Below are 16,093 nucleotides of genomic sequence, written 5' to 3'. Positions count from 1 at the left end.
TGTCCCCCGGCCTGCCACTCTGCCAAAGGCCTGGGACGGGGTTCCGTTGTGCCTGGGGAGCCTCCCCTTGCTTGGCTGGGTTCAGGAGCTCCGGCCGTAGCCCCTGAGCACCCCGGGGAGGGCGGCCTCCCCACCCCGGGCTCCGTCCTTGGTCCTGCCATGTGGCAGGGTGCCCAGGACGGGGTCCGGAGGGCCCGGGGAGGCATCCCCGGTGCCTTTGGGAGCCCCAGCTGGGTCCAGGGGCCCCGTCGGGCACCGGGTCTGGTGCTCCAGCCCTGGGCCCCACCCCCCAGCCTGCCGCTCTGCCAAAGGCCTGGGACAGGGTTCCGTTGTGCCTGGGGAGCCTCCCCTTGCTTGGCTGGGTTCAGGAGCTTCAGCTGGGGCCCCTGAGGATCCCTGGGTGGGCGGCCTCCCCACCCTGGGCTTCATTCTCCGTCTTGCTGCATGGCAGGGTGCCCGGGACGGGGTCCGGAGGGCCTGGGGAGGTGTCCCCTGCACCTCTGGCCCTGGGAGCCCCGGCTGGGTCTAGGGGCCCCATCGGGCCCCAGGTCGTATGCTCCGGCCCTGGGCCCCCTCCCCGGGCCTGCTGCTCCACCAAGGGCCCAGGACTGGGGTCCGTTGGTCCTGTGCAGGCCTCCCCTGCTTGGCAAGGTGTCCGTGGGCCCCGGGTCGGAGGGCCCGTCGGGTCCCCCTCGCAGCCTCCATGGCTGGGGCCCAACTGGGGCCCTGGGCCTCCGGTCCCCCATGCGCCGGCACCCGCTCACTCTTCCGTTGGGACACAGAGTGACCAGATAGCTTCCCTTTCGAGCCCGGCCATCTGGTCGCCCCTTTCCCCTCGGCCATCTGGTCGCACCTATCCCCTTGGCCATCTGGTCGCACCTATCCCTTCAGCCTTCTGGTCACCTCTATCCCCTTGGCCATCTGGTCGCCAGCAATTCTTACCAATGGGGCGACCAGATGGTCGGACCTGCCTGGAAGTCCCGATAAGGGCTCATTTGCCTCCCCGATCCCAGCGAGGGCTCCAGGAGATCGGGTACATTTGCGCCTTGGGTCCCATCATGTCACCTCGGGTGCACGGATTACAAGAAAGGGGGGTAATTTTCCTCTGGATTACTAAGGAGAGGGTCAGTCAGACCTCCGTGAGGTTCGACGATTCAGAAACAGGGGAAGGCAGCACCCGGGCCTGCCCGCCAGGGCCCCCAGGGGCCCGGGTACGCACCTGCCTCTCAGCCCCTTCCCGATGGTCCTTTTTCTCTGAGTTTGCTGGGTCAGACCTCCGCGAGGTCCGGCGATCCTGAGACAGGGGAAGGCAGCACCCGGCCCGCCCGACGGTGCCCCCAGGGGCCCGGGTACGCACCTGCCTTTCAACCCCTTCCCGATGGTCCTTTTTCTCCGAGTTTGCTCGGTCAGACCTCCGTGAGGTCTGGCGATTCTGAGACAGGGGAAAGCAGCACCCGGGCCTGCCTGCCGGGGCCCTCAGTGGCCCAGGTCTGCTCCTGCCTCTCTGCCCCTTCCCGATGGGCCTTTCCTTTGAGCCTGCTCGCCCCAGCAGCAGGCAGGGATCCCCTGGCAGGCCGCACAGGGCGGCCTGCCAGGGGATGCCTTGGCCGTACTCTTATCGATTGGGCACTCTAGGTCCATTTAGGGATGGACTGCTTGGCCAGCCTCGGCTGTTGTTTCAAGCAAGGAGCTTCTTCCCCGCATGGACTGTCTGACTTGAGGGCCTGCTGCCTGGTGGGTGGCCCTTCAGCCTACTCAGCAGAGCAAAGGCCGAGCGGCCCCGGCAGCTCGTGTCCCCCAGTGGTCTGATCTGAGCGGAAGGCGTCGGGTGCTGCTCAGTAGGTTCATAGGCCCCATGCGCCACGCCCTCACCCCTCTCCACCCAGCACATTTCCACAGCAGCTCGGAACGATTGTTCTGAGGGGTGTTGCCGTTGCCAGGCTCCGGCACGCCTGTGCCTCGCTAAGGCTGTGCCTCGGCCCGCCTCTCCCTTCCAGGGGAGATGGCTGGGCCTGCTGGTACCCATGCAACAGCACCTCTCCACCCTTCCAGCGAGCCCCCCAGCAGGCTCCCGAGAGGGAGGGGTGCGCGAAGGTTGTCTGGTCGGGGGGATGGGAACGCGGCGACCTGGTTGATCCTGCCAGTAGCATATGCTTGTCTCAAAGATTAAGCCATGCACGTGTAAGTACAAACGGCCGGTACAGTGAAACTGCGAATAGCTCATTAAACCAGTTATGGTTCCTTTGATCGCTCCATCTGTTACTTGGATAACTGTGGTAATTCTAGAGCTAATACATGCCGACGAGGGCTGAAGTCCCGGGATGCGTGCATTCATCAGACCAAGACCAATCCGGGCTCGCCGGGCCGCTTTGGTGACTCTAGATAACCTCAGGCCGATCGCACGTTCCCGTGACGGCGACGATACATTTGGATGTCTGCCCTATCAACTTTCGATGGTACTTTTTGTGCCTACCATAGTGACCACGGGTGACAGGGAATCAGGGTTCAATTCCGGAGAGGGAGCCTGAGAAACGGCTACCACATCCAAGGAAGGCAGCAGGCGTGCAAATGACCCACTCCTGACTCAGGGAGGTAGTGACAAAAAATAACAATACAGGACTCTTTCGAGGCCCTGTAATTAGAATGAGTACACCGTAAATCCTTTAACGAGGATCCATTGGAGGGCAAGTCGATGCCAGCAGCCGCGGTAATTCCAGCTCCAATAGCGTATATTAAAGTTGCTGCCGTTAAAAAGCTTGTAGTTGGATCTTGGGATCGAGCTGGCGGTCCGACGCGAGGCGAGCTACCGCCTGTCCAAGCCCCTGCCTCTCGGCACCCCCTTGATGCTCTTGACTGAGTGTCCTGGGTGGTCCCAAGCGTTTACTTTGAAAAAATTAGAGTGTTCAAAGCAGGCCGGTCGCCTGAATACTTCAGCTAGGAATAATGGAATAGGACTCCGGTTCTATTTTGTTGGTTTTTGGAACTGGGGCCATGATTAAGAGGGACGGCCGGGGGCATTTGTATTTTGACGCTAAAGGTGAAATTCTTGGACCCGCGCAAGACGAACCAAAGCGAAAGCATTTGCCAAGAATGTTTTCATTAATCAAGAACGAAAGTCGGAGGTTTGAAGATGATCAGATACCGTCGTAGTTCCGACCATAAACAATGCCGACTAGCGATCCGGCTGCGTTATTCCCAAGACCCGCCGAGCAGCTTCCGGGAAACCAAAGTCTTTGGATTCCGGGGGGGAGTATGGTTGCAAAGCTGAAACTTAAAGGAATTGACGGAAGGGCACAACCAGGAGTGGAGCCTGTGGCTTAATTTGACTCAACATGGGAAACCTCACCCGGCCTGGACACGGAAAGGATTGACAGATTGATAGCTCTTTCTCGATTCTGTGGGTGGTGGTGCATGGCCTTCTTAGCTGGTGGAGTGATTTGTCTGGGTAATTCCGATAACGAACGATACTCCTCTATGCTAACTAATTACGCGACCCCCAGCGGTCGGCGTCCAACTTCTTAGAGAGACAAGTGGCATTCAGCCACACGAGATCAAGCAATAACAGGTCTGTGATGCCCTTGGATGTCCGGGGCTGCACACGCGTGACACTGAACGGATCAGCGTGTGTCTACCCTTCGCCGACTGGTGCGGGTAACCAGCTGAACCCCGTTCGTGATAGGGATTGGGGATTGTAATTATTTCCCATGAATGAGGAATTCCCAGTAAGTGCGGGTCATAAGCTCGCGTTAAGTCCCTGCCCTTTGTACACCCCGCTCATCGCTACTACCGATTGGATGGTTTTGTGAGGTCCTCGGATAGGTCCCGCCGGGGTCAGCAACAGCCCTGGTGGAGCGCCCAGAAGACAATCAAACTTGACTATCTAGAGGAAGTAAAAGTTGTCACAAGGTTTCTATAGGTGAACCTGCGGAAGGATCATTAACGGCAGAGCGGCCCGAGTGACTGATGGCACCAGCCCGAAGCCCTCGGCCTGCCTCCTGCGAGCACGCACCGTAGGCACAGGGCCTGGCCCTGGTGTGCCCCGGCTGGCGGAGCGGTCTGCGGCTGCATAGGGCGGGCCCATCCCCCGTCCCTCTCCGAGATGGACCCCAAGCTCACCCGGCACGACCCCCCCTAGCAGTGGGGGGAAACTGAATGGCAGTGCACCCCTGGCTGGCACCACCCGTCCCTCGAAAAGGCCCTGGCTCCGGTTGAGGCCTCCTGCGTCCGAGTCGCGACCCTCCCTCATTGCCAGGTACCCGGTTGGACCCAGTCCCGTTTGGCTGGGCTGAGGGGTTTGAAGACTTGCGCGGTCCCTCCTGGGTTACCCCGGGAGGGACCGGCGGCTGTGGGGCTGCCTGCTCCAGTAAGAGCCCCCTCCCTCGCCCCCAGGTGGGCTCCTGGACCGAGCGCCTGGCAATGTTTTTTTCTCCCAACGGTGCTGTCTGACTCCCAGAGGGGAAGCCTTGAACGGGACACCCAGGCCGTCTCGCCGTGCGGGCGGCAGACGGATGGTGTCTCCTTCCTCCCGCCTCTCCTGCACCCACAGGTGGGCAAACGTTTTTGAAACGTTGCCTGTGACTCTTGGTGGTGGATCACTCAGCTCGCGCGTCAATGAAGAATGCAGCTAGCTGCGAGAATTAGAGTAAATTGCAGGACACATTGATCATCGACACTTCCAACGCACCTTGCGGCCCCGGGTTCCTCCCGGGGCTACGCCTGTCTGAGGGTCGCTCGATCGTCAATTGCCCTGGAGCTTCCCCGGGACACGGCTGGGGCCGTCGCAGGGTGAGCTCCGCTTCCCCTTCGTCCCCCCACGGGCCGGGTGACCAGATGGCCCTGCGGGCTGGGTGACCAGATGGCCGGCCTGCAAGCCAGCCGGGCTGTCTCCACCTTTTGTCCTTCCTCAGAGTTCTGTAAGCCCGCACTACATGGGGAAAAATGGGCTCCCCGGGCAGGCCGTCGGGGAGAGGACATGGCCTGGGCTTAACCCTCCTTGGTTCCAGCAGAGGGTCCGGGCGCTGGGGACGGGGGTCCACCGGGGCCTGGGGAGGATCTCCCCAGCATGGCTAGGGTTCAGAAGCTGAGACCGTGCCCGGGGCTTGAACTCCATCCAGCAAGCCACCACAGGGTCCAGGCACTGGTTACGGGGTCCACCGGGGCCCGAAGCTAGGACTGTGCCCGGGTCTCGAGCCCCCCTAAACCGTAACGATACCGCAGTGCCGTGGAGCCTCGGTTGGCCTGGGATAGCCAGCCGAGCAGGGAGGCGAGCAGTGACACCCCCGTGGAAGGAGCCTCCCGAATGGCTGCCTCGGAGCGCCTGGCCTCCCTCGCCGGACTGCAAGGGTGACTGGGTAGGGCACCCTCCCAGGCCATCTGGTCGCCTGGCTGCACGACCACATAACCCTGCGGGCCGGGCAACCAAATGGCCCTGCGGGCTGGGCGACCAGATGACCCTGCAGGCCGGGTGACCAGATGGCCCTGCGGGCTGGGTGACCAGATGGCCGGCCTAACGGCCGGCCGGGCATTCTCCAACTCCCCCAATATGTGGGGAAAAATGGGCTCCCTGGGCAGGCCGACGGGGAGAGGACTTGGCCCGGGCTTAACCCTCCTTGGTTCCAGCCGAGGGTCCAGGCACTGGGGACGGGGGTCCACCGGGGCCTGGGGAGGCTCTCCTCATCCTGGCTAGGGTTCGGATGCTGGGACCAGGCCTGGGGGTCGAGCCAGTTTTTTCTCCTTTGGAGCTTACTCACTCTCCATTTTAGCAAGGGCCTTCTCCTTCTCTAGCTTGGCAAAGGGCTGCTCCTTCTACAATTTCAATTTGCCATGCTCTAGCGTCAGCTTTCTCTCTTCAAACTCCGCTGGGGACAGGTTCCTTGAAGAAACACTTCTGCCTGGTCTGCTGCAGACTTCCAGTCCAGGTAGGATGCTATTCCCCACATCAGTAGGCTGTATGACAAGACCTCCTGAGAGGTCCTGCTCCAATTCCTCCTCCTCAGCTTCTGACCCAGCCTCCTCATCCTCCGTGTTGGTTCGGTGAACTGCTGCCCATGCTTGTAAAGCATTATGAAGCTCTGTCTTCTGGCACTTGCCTTTGTGAACACACTTCTCTTCTGACAGAACCCCTTGAGCTGGGCCACAGAGTAGGTTTCCAGATTGGCCAGTTCGAATTTCATTTTGGCAGAAAGGTCCACAGACCTTGCAGAACAAAGGAGTATGGGACAACAATACTTTTGGAAAAATCAGAGATAGCAATCAGGGACAATTGAAAAGGGTTTAAATTGGTCTTAGTATAGAGTTGAAGTGAATAATCAGTTATTACATGGTATTGCACAAATACAAGTCCTATCCTCACCGCTGATCACCAATGTTAGAAATGGGGTGTCTAGTTGGCAGAGATACGCGCCATGTCCAAGTAGAGACCACAATCCTAGTCAGGATAAGCTCAATACTCATTAAAAGATAACCTGTGCTCATCCTCTGGTAGCTTGGCACAGAGCAGTCAGGCTTACCTAAAGAGTCAATATGTAAAGTATTTGTTCAACACACTCACACAGCAACACAATATAACACCACAAAAAATACTCCATGCAGGTTTAGAAAAGTGGAGAATACATTTAAGAGAAATTCAAGACCAGCACGACAAAAATCCAATATGTAGAACCACAGCTATGAATTTTTAAAGAATAAACAAAAATTAGTGCTCAGAAGTCAATAGTGCTAAAAGTTTACTTGAAGTCGTGCTAGAACGGATGAATCCGAAGTTCAAGCCAACTGTGATGGGGGCAGGCCAGCTAACGGACTCAGAAAGGTCCTGCTGACAGAGTACCTTGGATGGAGAAAGCGTCGATGTCAAAGACTCTATGTGGGGTGGCCAAGGCGGCGCCTCAACGTCATCAATCCTGTGGGTAGAGGTGAGGCGTCAGCGCCTACCCATGCAGTCCATGAAGGCTTCGCCATTGAGTGCTTAGTTGAAATTTTCGTATAATGCAAAACTATTTTTTTAACATAGTTTTTCTTCATCAGAAAAAATAATCAACAATATTCTGTGTTCTCTTGTGACCATCCTGAGAATTTGTTCTTTGCTTGTTCTCGATCATTATGTTAATTTGCGGTAGTTTTATAGATATACGGTTCTTCTAAAGAGGCCCTCTATCAGAAACATTCTGCAAAGTAGAGCATACAATAGTCATATCACAACTATTTTAGGTCAGTGCAAATGTCGACAATCTGAACCTTGATTTCAACATACCAAAGTATCACTCAATGCTGACTCTTGTTCTACGATGGCCAGTGTTGTGAGGTTTTTCTAGTGAGGATTTTTTGTCAAGCAAACACAGTCATTATCCATGACCTGAAAACATATCCCTGTTCACAGAGATTAGTAGATGTGAAACAGATTATCATCTAACTTTTATATGCATGTCATTCATCAAAAAGGAAAACAAATATATATATATATATAATGTAGAATAACATTTAGCACATATCATTTAATTCAATATTAGTGCTATAAACTGAATATATTTGCTAGACCTCAATATCTGAATATTCACATTAGTCATAGCTAAAAGTTAAAGAAGTTACAATAGTCAACAATATTAGCTAAATCAATTAAGTGGAGCTCAGATGTCACAAAGCATAACCTTCAAGTTCACCCTGCTTTTATATATTGACAGGTGTTATCGGATTAATATATTATAGCAAATGTTTTAAATTATTTGAGAACTGTAGTTCTGATACAGAGCAACTGAGATGAGTAATTTTATATTTTAGAACTTGTATATTTATTTATTTTTTCCTCGTATAATATTTTTAGATACAGCCCGCTATGAATTTGTCTTATGTGCTGTTTTTACAGCTGTTTTTTCTTTTATGGTTTTAACAAAAAACGAATATAGAATTTGATGATACATTACCTTCAATTGAGGCACACAAATTACATATATTTGCTATTGTTTAAAAAGCCAATCAAAACATTATGCACATTGTTTTTAAATATCGATAATGCATTACTTAGCTAGGGGCATATTATCAAGCACGGCGTTAAAATTATCGCCGCTTTAGCGGCAGAAAAATGCCGCTAAAGCGGCGATAATGGGCTTGATAATATGCCGCAGAGAATTCCAATAGAAGCCCATGTTGACACCCAAACATGGGCTTCTATGGGAATTCTCAAGGGCATTTATCAAGCCAATTATCGCCGCTTTAGCGGCAGTTTTCTGCTGCTAAAGCGGCGATAATTTTAACGCCGTTTCTTGATAATATGCCCCATTGTACATTGATCCTTAACCAATGATTAATAAATCTGAGACATATATTTCGCTTAGTCAATTATTTAGCTAATCCTGAGCCTAAACGGAATTTTCTTTAAGAACAGAGGCTCACAATATTCAATAAATAATTCAATCCAACGAAGGACAAAATCCAAAACACCGTGAGCTGGTATACATACGTTTATTTTTGGCAATTTTTTGCAATATTCATAGGACAGAACGAGGTTGCTCCAAGGAGAGACGTGCATCAAAGGAAAGTGATTGAAGAGTGCGTGAGTAGGACAAGGAATGAAAGATACATAGTAGTAAGAGTATTTAATCAATTTCAGGCAGTGTGGATCGGTTGTAATTCACCGTCCAGAATCCAAGTAACCTGGTCACATTCATTGAATACAAAATTATATTAGTATAATTCACAAAATGACCCCAATGATGGTCTTGCACGAGAGACTGAATATGTGTCCCAGGTAGTAAAGGGTGGGCGTCGATGTTTCGACCCGTCTTGATGGCCTTGGGGAATTTTAAGCCTTGGCCTTGCGGGTCTTCATCAGGACCACATAGGGGGCAACCTGACTGGAAGGTGGTCTTAACTGAAACACCTGTAACATTAAAACATGGGGGTGTGAGGAGGTTGTCCTGATTAAAAACACAATTAAAAGTACGGTATGCTGTAATTATTCACATACCTAGTTGATTTAATTCACTGGGACAATTCCCGGATTCAATAAATGGAGGGCTTGATATGACAGGTCAAACAATTCGTTTCTAATGGAAAGAATAATGAAATAGATTCAAAATTTGGACAAAATCCTTAATCAAACGCATCGTGAGGATTGTCGGTCACTCTGAAAGCCCACATCCCGATAAGTGGAACTAATAAGGCTGTGACTATCTGGCAGGCCGTTAGTGAGCAATAGAAAAACAAAAGGGGGGCATCTTACCGCATCAAGAAACCAATTGAGACTGATAGCGATGTATCCGCTGTCTGTTCAGGGATTGCCGACGCGTAGAATTCAAACAAGGCTAAAATCAAAGAAGGGGCATGGTCACTTAAAACTACGCCTGAGTAGGTGGACGATCTACGGTGTGTAGATATGGGCAGCAGAAGAGCTTACCGCGCGAACACAATTAATGTGCAGGAAAACCGGAGCGTCCGTCTCCGTTCAAGCCCCAGTGCAGTGTGAGCTCGTCCGCGGCTCCGTGCGGTTACCAGGGTAACCGTATGTGAGTTAAAGACGATAGACCCGGAAATAGTAGAAGGACTATTATAAATGATCGAGGTCCGATAATTCAAAGCCCAATGTTACAGGGGGGGGGTTTAATCACTATCTGAGGTGTAGGGAACGTGCGGTCCTCCTCATCCACTAAATAACGGAGCGTCAGTCTCCGTGCTTGCTCGAAGTAAAGGCACGAACTCAACTGTTTCCCGTGCGGTTGCTGTTGGCAACCGTATACATGTGTATAAACAGTGTAGAAAGACTAGTATACACTGAGTGGGTCCCATTAATTCATAGAACATTGGGGAAAACTTATTGAACCCATAACGAAGCCAATCAACATATTTGAAAAATTATAGGGAACATTTGAGGTACTTCAATAACGTACAAACAATACATAGAACAACAATTTAAGTTCACAGATCATGTATCCACAAATATTGACAATATATAAAAAAAAACATTTTAAATTCACAGAACATGTATCCACACGTATTGACAAATTATAAAACATAATTATACAACAATGTAATTATACAGTAAACGGGTGTCCAGATGTAAAATGCCCTCTACTCTAAATCAATACATGGTGCTAATTAAAGATCCCTTTAACCGCAGATTGAGTTATTGTGAGTGTCGGGGCTAACGATGAAGAGATACTCTATCTTTGGTTCATAATGGAAACTTGTTTGTTGGTTTCTTCAAGTTCGTTCAAACCCCTGGTGACAGTGTCCAAAGAGTGGATCCATCTATACTCCCGCTTATTCAGTATATCAGTGAAGTCACCACCTCTTGGGTTAGGTTTTACTTTTTCCAAAACCCACCATCTCAGGCTGTCTGCTGTATGTTCAAAATTGGTGAAATGCTCTACCAACGAGGCACCAGGTGTCTTGCAGCGGATACGGCTGCAATGTTGCAGTATCCGGCACTTAACCTTCTGGATGGTTTGATCCACGTATAGAAAGTTACATGGGCAGGTGATTACATAAATGACTCCAGATGTGTTACATTTGCTATGTTCCCTTAGTATGTAGGTGTGGTTGTTATGTGTAAACTCTTTGATGGTTCTGGTTAGAGCGCAAGCTTTACACGAGCCACATTGGTAGTGTCCCATGACTGGGGTACCCCATACGGTAGTCTGTCCTACCGTCTGACTGGTAGGTAGTAGGGATTTGATCAGATAATCTCTAATATTTTTACCTTTTCTGAAAGCGTGAAGTGTAGTGGGCATGTTCCCTAATTCGTCAGCCACTAGATGCCAATGCTGGTTAATGGCCTTCTTGATGGCATTACTTTTAGTGTTGAACGTGGTCACACATACCAACCGTTCCTCGTGGGTCTTATCTTTAATTTTAGGGGTTAGCAAGAGTTCCCTGTGGTTATACCATGCACGTTTCCGCGCTTTTTTCAGAAGCCTGATTGGGTAGCCACGGTCTATTAATCTGGACAATAAACCTGCCGATTCTTCCAGGAAATTCTCTTTTTTTGAACAATTTCGCCGGATCCGTAAAAACTGTCCAAAAGGTAAGTTATCACGTAAATTGCGGGGATGGTGGCTTGAGTAGCGTAGTAGTGTATTTCTTTCGCTACTTTTCCTAAATAGTGTCGTGTATAGTTTACCTGATTCCGAGTCTGATTTGATTGTGATGTCAAGGAAATCAATATTTTCTCTGCTGTAGTTCATCGTGAATTGTATGTCAGTTGAACATGTGTTCAACCAAAGATGGAATTTTTTGAGGTCCTCTTCCTCACCTCGCCAAACAAATATAATATCGTCGATGTATCGACGCCATAGTTCTATACACTCACTATATTGGTTTACTTGATTGAGGACATATTGATGTTCAAACTCACTCATGTAAATGATGGCCAGATTTGGGGCAAAGCTGGCCCCCATCGCCACACCTTTAGTCTGTACGAAAAATTGACCCAAGAAGGTGAAATAATTTTGAGTCATGGCAATTTTAAGTAATGACACAATGAATTCTGTGGGAACCAAATGTGGTGCAGGTCTAGCATTCAGTACTGATTCAATGCATTGGAGGGCTGCCAGTTGTGGAATGTTTGTATAAAGGGCAGTTATGTCCATAGTGACTAATAGGTGAGTATCCGGGTCATATGGATATTCATCCAAGAGTTGTATAGTTTGCATGGTATCCCTTAAGTAGGTGGGAGTCTGTTCCGCTATGGGTTTTAGAAATACATCAATGTATTTGCATAGAGGTTCTAGGACTGAACCACAGCCAGACACGATTGGTCTCCCTGGGGGATTTTGCATCCGTTTATGTATTTTAGGGAGGGTATAGATAGTGGGTAGTCTGGGATGTTTATTATTCAAGTAGTCATGTTCTAGTTTGTTAATATAACCATTCTCCAGAGCAATACCAGTAAGGTTCCTTATAGTCTTACTTATGTCCTGAGTGGGGTCTCTACGTAATTTCACATAGTTCCCATCTACAGCCAACTGGGAATCAATCTCTCTTTTGTAGTCCTCGGTGTTCTGTATAACAATGGCACCGCCCTTATCCGCGGGTTTAATCACGATATGGGGATTGTTTTTTAATGTGTCCAGGGCTGAGCGTTCTTGTTTACTTATGTTATATTGGACATACTGTCTGTTAGTTAGTATATTGTCCACATCCCTCATAACCACCTGGTCGAACGCCAGAAGTTTATGTGGCATAAGAGACGTAGGGGGATTGAATTTTGATGGTGGTCGTAGTCCGCTAGCAGAGAAAGTGGGGTTGCTAGGGGTTTTCAAGAAATGATATTTTAGACGTAACTTGCGAAAGAATTGATGCAATTCAATCTTTAAATTAAAATTGTTAGGCATGTTGGATCGGGACAAATGACAAACCCTTTTCCAGAATCCCTTGTTCATTAGGTGCCAAGGTATAATTTGACAAGTTAATAACAGGGTTGTCCGATTTGTAGTTTACCATCTGTAATGTTGCCTGCGTGTTTGGATCTCCCCATGTGATTCCTGTTGGAAGTGTGCCTGTCTCCTTGTCTGGCCTCTCCCTTGATTCCATGTCTGTGCTCTGTTCCCCCTGGGTCTCCCCCAGGGGCGGCCACGTCCTCGCTGACCCCACCATGGTTCCTCTGGTAAAAAAGAAGAAGAAGGGGGCTGTTGGTTTAACTGGTTCGAACCCCCAGTGGGAGTGGCTATACTAGGTCCTGGACGTTCAGAATCGCTCCCTGAGCTACTGCCAAAAGAGGAGCCTGAGAAGGTAGTATACCTTCTAAACCCACTCCTACCTCTACTGGAAAAGGTACCCTGTTGTTCTTTTATATAGTAACCTTCCTGTAAATATGGGTAAGTGATCTTCTTGTCATAGAATTTAATATCTCTAGTCACTTTATCTAGTTTTGTTGCCTGTGTGTATGTATCAAAATCCTGAATGGTGCGTTCTAATCTCTCTAATGCCTCTTTGGCATTAACTAGAGCCCTATCTTCAATGATTTCTTTTTTTAAATCAGTGATTTCCTTAATCAGGCGTTGTACCTCTTCTACTGCTGTTTCTATACCAAGCACCATCCAGTGCCTTGAGCAGTTGTTAGACACAAAACTGAAATTCTCTTTAAATTTAGGATTATCAAGAAAGATGGCCGGTTCGTTTCTTACTTGTAATCCCACTGGGATAACATTAGATTGGAGATATTTAGCCAAAGTATGTCCATGTAATCTTGTCCTAATCAGCTTCTTCTCAAGTCGTTCTAGCTTAGACACTTTTTCGTTAAGGGTTAAATCTATACTCGTAGTGGTACCACCTAAGAAGGTGTTACCTCCTTGTAGTTGCAATCGTTTCTCAATGTAGTCCTCGCTATATGACAGTGTTTCCCTCTCTGACATAGTAGAATTACTTGTATAGAAAATTTGTCTATATAATGTCAACAATGTGAGCAAGACAATAAAAACCAAAAGTTTGAACAATTCAAAAAACACACAAACATTGAACAATTAAACAATTAAACCCTCGCAGGACTTGCCTGCACAAAGGTGGCCATTACAAAAATGGGGTGACCCTAGGAAAGAGGACCTGGGTGGATTACTGATACCAAAAACAGTGGTCCTTAACCAATGATTAATAAATCTGAGACATATATTTCGCTTAGTCAATTATTTAGCTAATCCTGAGCCTAAACGGAATTTTCTTTAAGAACAGAGGCTCACAATATTCAATAAATAATTCAATCCAACGAAGGACAACATCCAAAACACCGTGAGCTGGTATACATACGTTTATTTTTGGCAATTTTTTTGCAATATTCATAGGACAGAACGAGGTTGCTCCAAGGAGAGACGTGCATCAAAGGAAAGTGATTGAAGAGTGCGTGAGTAGGACAAGGAATGAAAGATACATAGTAGTAAGAGTATTTAATCAATTTCAGGCAGTGTGGATCGGTTGTAATTCACCGTCCAGAATCCAAGTAACCTGGTCACATTCATTGAATACAAAATTATATTAGTATAATTCACAAAATGACCCCATTGATGGTCTTGCACGAGAGACTGAATATGTGTCCCAGGTAGTAAAGGGTGGGCGTCGACGTTTCGACCCGTCTTGATGGCCTTGGGGAATTTTAAGCCTTGGCCTTGCGGGTCTTCATCAGGACCAAATAGGGGGCAACCTGACTGGAAGGTGGTCTTAACTAAAACACCTGTAACATTAAAACATGGGGGTGTGAGGAGGTTGTCCTGATTAAAAACACAATTAAAAGTACGGTATGCTGTAATTATTCACATACCTAGTTGATTTAATTCACTGGGACAATTCCCGGATTCAATAAATGGAGGGCTTGATATGACAGGTCAAACAATTCGTTTCTAATGGAAAGAATAATGAAATAGATTCAAAATTTGGACAAAATCCTTAATCAAACGCATCGTGAGGATTGTCGGTCACTCTGAAAGCCCACATCCCGATAAGTGGAACTAATAAGGCTGTGACTATCTGGCAGGCCGTTAGTGAGCAATAGAAAAACAAAAGGGGGGCATCTTACCGCATCAAGAAACCAATTGAGACTGATAGCCATGTATCCGCTGTCTGTTCAGGGATTGCCGACGCGTAGAATTCAATCAAGGCTAAAATCAAAGAAGGGGCATGGTCACTTAAAACTACGCCTGAGTAGGTGGACGATCTACGGTGTGTAGATATGGGCAGTAGAAGAGCTTACCGCACGAACACAATTAATGTGCAGGAAAACCGGAGCGTCCGTCTCCGTTCAAGCCCCAGTGCAGTGTGAGCTCGTCCGCGGCTCCGTGCGGTTACCAGGGTAACCGTATGTGAGTTAAAGACGATAGACCCGGAAATAGTAGAAGGACTATTATAAATGATCGAGGTCCGATAATTCAAAGCCCAATGTTACAGGGGGGGGGGGTTTAATCACTATCTGAGGTGTAGGGAACGTGCGGTCCTCCTCATCCACCAAATAACGGAGCGTCAGTCTCCGTGCTTGCTCGAAGTAAAGGCACGAACTCAACTGTTTCCCGTGCGGTTGCTGTTGGCAACCGTATACATGTGTATAAACAGTGTAGAAAGACTAGTATACACTGAGGGGGTCCCATTAATTCATGGAACATTGGGGAAAACTTATTGAACCCATAACGAAGCCAATCAACATATTTGAAAAATTATAGGGAACATTTGAGGTACTTCAATAACGTACAAACAATACATAGAACAACAATTTAAGTTCACAGATCATGTATCCACAAATATTGACAATATATAAAAAAAAAACATTTTAAATTCACAGAACATGTATCCACACGTATTGACAAATTATAAAACATAATTATACAACAATGTAATTATACAGTAAACGGGTGTCCAGATGTAAAATGCCCTCTACTCTAAATCAATACATGGTGCTAATTAAAGATCCCTTTAACCGCAGATTGAGTTATTGTGAGTGTCGGGGCTAACGATGAAGAGATACTCTATCTTTGGTTCATAATGGAAACTTGTTTGTTGGTTTCTTCAAGTTCGTTCAAACCCCTGGTGACAGTGTCCAAAGAGTGGATCCATCTATACTCCCGCTTATTCAGTATATCAGTGAAGTCACCACCTCTTGGGTTAGGTTTTACTTTTTCCAAAACCCACCATCTCAGGCTGTCTGCTGTATGTTCAAAATTGGTGAAATGCTCTACCAACGGGGCACCAGGTGTCTTGCAGCGGATACGGCTGCAATGTTGCAGTATCCGGCACTTAACCTTCTGGATGGTTTGACCCACGTATAGAAAGTTACATGGGCAGGTGATTACATAAATGACTCCAGATGTGTTACAGTTGCTATGTTCCCTTAGTATGTAGGTGTGGTTGTTATGTGTAAACTCTTTGATGGTTCTGGTTAGAGCGCAAGCTTTACACGAGCCACATTGGTAGTGTCCCATGACCGGGGTACCCCATAGGGTAGTCTATCCTACCGTCTGACTGGTAGGTAGTAGGGATTTGATCAGATAATCTCTAATATTTTTACCTTTTCTGAAAGCGTGAAGTGTAGTGGGCATGTTCCCTAATTCGTCAGCCACTAGATGCCAATGCTGGTTAATGGCCTTCTTGATGGCATTACTTTTAGTGTTGAACGTGGTCACACATA

At 48.4% G+C, this 16,093-nt stretch overlaps 1 non-coding gene and 1 pseudogene across 1 annotated transcript; both read left to right on the top strand.

The window, feature by feature from the left end:
• Positions 1 to 2,124: 2,124 nt before the first annotated feature.
• Positions 2,125 to 3,939, top strand: LOC146855881 (18S ribosomal RNA; annotated as a pseudogene).
• A 637-nt stretch (positions 3,940 to 4,576) lies between these two features.
• Positions 4,577 to 4,730, top strand: LOC146855880 (5.8S ribosomal RNA). Its single transcript, XR_014959190.1, has one exon. It is a non-coding gene; the product is annotated as a 5.8S ribosomal RNA (ribosomal RNA).
• Positions 4,731 to 16,093: the final 11,363 nt, after the last annotated feature.

The sequence above is a fragment of the Triturus cristatus genome, chromosome 4_1 (assembly GCF_964204655.1).
Source record: "Triturus cristatus chromosome 4_1, aTriCri1.1, whole genome shotgun sequence".
Taxonomy (NCBI): domain Eukaryota; kingdom Metazoa; phylum Chordata; class Amphibia; order Caudata; family Salamandridae; genus Triturus; species Triturus cristatus.
This window is presented reverse-complemented; position numbering and strand designations above follow the sequence as displayed.